This window comes from Bidens hawaiensis, unplaced genomic scaffold (assembly GCF_021521415.1).
Source record: "Bidens hawaiensis isolate Kalapana, Puna unplaced genomic scaffold, B.hawaiensis_p1.1 tig00015232_1, whole genome shotgun sequence".
In the NCBI taxonomy this organism is placed as follows: domain Eukaryota; kingdom Viridiplantae; phylum Streptophyta; class Magnoliopsida; order Asterales; family Asteraceae; genus Bidens; species Bidens hawaiensis.
In genome coordinates, this window is record NW_027492355.1 from 58,874 (window position 1) to 64,954 (window position 6,081).

The window sequence follows — 6,081 nt, forward strand, 5'->3', positions numbered from 1 at the left end:
CGGTTGAGTTTCGTTTCAGTTTTTTTGTTTCGTTTTGGCCAGTTCGGTGTTTTGATTCGTTTTGATCCGGTTTTTAAATTGCATTTAGTTTTTTATGTTTCCTTTTAGTCAGTTTTTCAGTTTCAATTCAGTTTTTTGTTTCGTTTCGGTCGTTTTCTATTTCAGTTCAGTTTTGTTTCGTTTTTTTTGTTTCGTTTTGGTCGGTTCAGTGTTTTTGTTTTGTTTTGGTCAGCTTTTCAGTTGCATTTTGCTTTTTTTTTTTGTTTCGTTTTGGTCGTTTTTCTATTCCGGTTCAGTTTCGTTTTGGTCGTTTTTCTATTTCAGTTCAGTTTCGTCTCGTTTTGGTCGGTTCGGTGTTTTTGTTTTTGTTTTGGTCAACTTTTCATTTGCATTTCGTTTTTTTTGTTTCGTTTTTGTCAACTTTTCGGTTTCATATTGGTTTTTTGTTTCGTTTTGTTCGTTTTTCAATTTCGATTCAGTTTTGTTTCGGTTCGGTCGATTCGGTGTTTTTGTTTAGTTTTGGTTAGCTTTTCGGTTGCATTTCGTTTTTTTGTTTCGTTTTGGTCAGTTTTTCGGTTTTATTCCGGTTTTTTGTGTTTCGTTTTGGTCGTTTTTCTATTTCGGTTCAGTTTTTTGTTTCGTTTTAGTCGGCTCGGGGTTTTTGTTTCGTTTTGATCGTTTTTTGGGTTTCAGATGAGTTTTGTTTTGCACGTGATAGTTTGAGTATTTTGAATTAGATAATTTGGATAACTTGGATATTTTGTTTTGACTCATTCTAACCTATAAATGAAACTCACTTGTATATTTCTAACCCATCCTGACCCACTTGAAGAATATTTATGATCCATCCTAACCCATTTTACTTTTAAAGTTTATCCATCTTAACCCAAAACAATCTATTTGGGTTGGGTTTGCCACCCTTACCAAATACTGACCTGAATATTTTAACTCGACCCTATAAAATTTGAAAACCATTTTTGTACCGTAACCCGATCCATCCCGGTCCCGACCAGACCAGGCTACAAACTGGTCCCAACCCGACCCATTTGACCAAGAGTTCACCAACCGAAACCATTTTTTAACCCGAACCAGTTTGGATTTAAAACCGTTTTGTACATGTCTAGGCCTAACAACATCAACAAACTTACATGAAGGTCCGTATATATACCTGTGGGCCAGTAGAGGCCCATAACGTACCACCAATGCAACAAAACTGTCTATATCTACCGGCCCAAAGACCCAAATTCTTCTAACAAGCCCAAGGAACATTATACAAAGTTACAAACCAAGGAAAATTGACTTAAAATAACGAAGTAAAAATCATCTGACAACACACATATGCCAAGAAACCCCTGCCTATTGGTTAAACCCCTTTCACACGGATTGAGTCCAATCCCATCATAACCAACAATAAGATACACATGTGCCTTTCACATATTATTCCGAAATTGAAATACAGAGTTCGAGCAATCAAAATCACCATGGAATAACATACAATTCGATTCGTTGAACACCCCAAAAAACTTTAATATCACATGAAATGTTATGATGTTCAAATAAAGTTTTTGGTTTCCGATCTATAGCATAAATAAGGGGTGTTCAACGAATCAAATTTCGAATATTCGAGTTATTCGAACTTGAAATTTTGAAGCTGGTTTCGAATTCGATTTGAGAATGAAACTTGAATTCAAATCGAAGTTGGATTTGATTCGAATTTAGTAAAAGAAATCTATTTTAATTCCAATTTAAAAACCACTACAAATCTTAGTTTTTTTTAACAACAAAAAATACAAGTCTTAAAAAAAGCATTGAAACGTCATGACACGGTCCCAAACAGGCTTGGCTAGGGCGTCGAACTGGTTATGTTGAATGGGTAAGTTTTTGAGGGCATTCACCATTTCATCCTAATTTGGATAATGTATTATGCGATATTGTGGATTTTATCTTATTTTCATAGAATTACATTAATTTTGTTTAGAGGAGACATGTCACCTCTTTGTTATAAATATAAATATAGAGTAATGTACTAAAGTGTCAAAATATTGAGATGTTCATAACTAAATATACTAAAAAAGGAAAAAAAAGAAAGAAGAGGTAAACTACCCAAAATTCTATCTAAACAAAACTTCGTTTTGTAACATATGTGTTGTGTAATTTTAATATATTATAAGTTCTTTTATAAAGGTATGTTTTTTTAATATGATAATTTGACGATTTTACATTTTAGGTTTAGTTTAGGTATCGTAAAAAACCTAATCAATACTAACCGAATGTGTGTCAACCCGCCGACCAAATTGCACGCCCTTAATCATACTTGAAACACTGGTGTTGCGACGGAGAATCGACGTGAATTGATTAAGTTCATTACAGTACCAAAACTAGATAAAATAAACATATTTAAAATAAAAATCGGCAAATGTCGGGCGTTACACCGCTAGCCTATGCGAATTTGGACAAACTAGAACTAAACTCAAAACAATAAATTCATTAGTTAGTGACAATCATTTTTCCAAGAAAATAAGTATGTGGATGAAGACTGAAGATATGAATAAAAGCAAATTAGAAGGTGAGTGAAAAGCAGGACATAACTGTGTCTCTGGCAAAGGAAAATACAGTACCCACCCCTTGCAACAATTTCTATCATGGGGTTAGAAGACGGTGATGGCGTGCATGAGATCTCTCAGTGAGTAAACACATCAAATATAGTAATTAGAATAGGGGCATTCTTGTCCTTTTAAAAATCCCATGTGGTTTGTACATATCCTTCCTTATTCTTTTTGGAATATAGGGGCATTTTAATATGTACATGTTTTAAACAAAACTCAATGCAATGTGCACAAGACTAGGGGTGCATACGAACTTAGCCTAACCTGAGCTCGACTAGGTTCGGGCTCGGCTCGTTTAACTTACAAGGAGCTCGAGCTTGAGCTCTATTTTCAAAGATTTTGCTAAATTTAAAGTAGTGATAAACTCAATGGGTGAAATAGGCATTACATGTATATTATATTTAAATATATATATATAAATATATATATATGCACCACACACACATAGACATACACACATTATATACACATACACACATAGCCATGCTAGGATCATTCTAGCTAGTACCTTTTTTGTTTGGAGAAAAAAAAAACAAATTAATAGCATGAGAATACAATTCTAGAGGGACTTTGAAAATATGTAAAGTCTGTTTATTAGTTGTGTATATTTTTTCCATTTTATTTTTAAACATCATGTATATCAAGTTTGCTTTCGATCATTTATTTCCTATATCGTGTTTTTCATTGGTATCTTTTTAAGTATTATATATCATTCATTTTATATCTAGATTTTATATACTCTGAAATTTAAAAACAAAACTGGTAACATGGGCGTTGGGTGACTAGTTAATACAAACTTGGTTGGCGTCAATTAGGTTCGTTACAATACCGAAATTAAACCCAGAAAATATATTCACAAATTAAACATATTTAAAACTAAAAAAATCTGCTAAATATTATTTGTGGCAATAACAAGGCATTTTAAAGCATAAGAGTAACAAAACCCATCGTGTTGTGGCTGTACAACGACACTAAATAAAAAAAACAAATCTATTAATGCCGAAAGCAATATCGACAGACGTATAACTTATGATCAAACGACATGAATTTAGACAGTATAGGTTTGGTTCGGTACCTAAACCCAAAAATTAATTTCATTATATTAAAATATTAAAGAAAACATATTAAAAGTAAAGGAAAATATGTTTGTGACAATACGTCAATACCAACAATAAATATGAAGTTGAAAAAACATATTTATCGTTTGCGTTATAACTTATAACTCATAAAAGATGAGGACAAAAGGAAGCTATACCCAAATCAAAATAAAAAAGAATCCGCAGGAATGTACGATTATATAATTAATACACCTGATGTTTGTCTTGTCTATGGGGACACCAAAACCTAGTACCTTTTCAGGCATCTAGGTCCTGCCACCATAACAGCACGTTTTGTGGACTCGTGGGGCCTCAGCCCTTGTATAAGGCTGAGGGGTGTGGGGCGCTAACCGGGGCGCTAGAGCCCCTCCGCTCGCGCCCCGGGGCGCTAACCCCACACCACCGGGGCGCGAGCAGGGGCTCGAGCGCGGAAATCCAGGCAGGCGTGAGCCTGGTCGCGGGAGAAGAGAGATAAAAGGTGTCTTGGAGTTCGAAAAAGAGCCGTTGAGGGGTGTGGAATTAATTAAAAAATATATATTAGCTGGAGCCCCTCCACACCAGGACCAGGGGCTCCAACGGAGGCTTCAACACCCCCCTTATCCAGTTTCTCTCTCTGCCACACGTCATAATATTATTGGCTGGAGCCCCCACTAGAGCCCCCATTAGAGCCCCCCACACCCCTTAGCCTAATAATAATAATAATATATTCATATGATAATGACATGGCAAAGGATAATTGTTGAAGTGCATATTTCTCTACCTGTGATTGGTGGAGGTCAACATTGATATTTGACACCTGATTTGTAGGACCACAAACTACTTGTATCTTAATAGTTTTTATTTTCTTTTCGGTTTTTCTTGAGATAGGAATTGGCAAATTCGGGACCGGTATCCGTTGGTGCCGGTATCGATTTGGTATCGTCGGTATCGAATCGGTACCAACGTTTTGAGTTTCAGTACCGGTACCGGTATAGTACGGGACCGGTATTTCCCGAATTTTCTCAAAATTTTACCTTAAATCCGAATATTTCCCGTACCGGTATCAAACCGAATATTTCGGTACCGGTACCGGTACCAAGAATCCGCGATATTCGGGACTGGGACCGGTCGGTACCGGTGCAGTCCCGATCTCATCCCTACTCAGAGATATTGGTTTTTGATAATTTCAGTTTTTATCCGTTAGTTGATTATACTCCCTTCGTCCTATTTTAAATGTCTATTTTTTCATTTTTGGTTGTCCCAATTTAAATGTCATTTCTATACATATAAATTCAATTTCCAATTATGCCCTTACTATTAAATGTCATTTTTTAGTCAAGGAAGAAAAATGGTTCTTGCCATAATAACTTAAAGGACATTATTGTCATTTTACAGCTCATAAAATAAAATGGTCAAACATTTTTTTAATTTGTGTGTTTTGGGTCTCATGACATTTAAAATGAGACGGAGAGAGTAATAGTTACTTTTAATTTTCATTCAATTTAATTCTGACACTCTTTAATTTAACTCTCATTAGTTTTTTTTTGATGTGACATTTTTATTAATAAAAAACATAAACTTTGCTCTATTCCTTTCCCATTAACTTCACTACAAGATCTAAGGCTTCCCTAGATCGATTCTTTGTATACACAGCCTGTGTATACAAAGAATCCTTCGACCTCTGTTACACCTGCATTGCAACCGCAACATTCACCTTATTCATCTTCATCGATGCTATATTCGTCGCAGGTACCCGTGTTAGGGTTCATGCACGAGTTGATAACCCTAGGACGACTCTGAATTTTGTTTTTCACTCGATTTATATTTAAAACAAGTAAATTAGGGTTTAGGCACACACACAAGGTACGAATTACGAAACAACGATATTCCGGCAGGCAAGGAGAAGATACAGCTATGGTGAGAGGATGAGGAGCATTTATAGTAGAAAACAATGTCTTCGGACGAAAAATTTAAATAAATTCTTTACAAACATAAATAGACATAAAAAACACAAACAAACACGAGTATTGATTTAAATATGTATTTTTTTTTTTGGTTTTAATTTGCTGACGACAGGATTCGTGACGACTTATTTGATGATATTTGCTAAAAATTTGCTGACATTTTTTGTCTCGGGCGTTGCACCGGTGAGTCGATCGATTTCGGTTACGTTCGTTATGGTACCAAAATACAAATTAACACAAATTCTGGTCGGTAGAATATGAGTGTTGGTAAAACCCGAGAGCTAAGATGGTGAGTCGTCACGAATCCTGTCTCTGTTGGTTACGTTCGTGACGGTACCAAAACAAAAAAAATACATAAAATACAACGTATCTCCTATTTTTCTTCATTAACCTGTACTTTTTAAGAACTGTTACTATTATACTATCAAAATACAA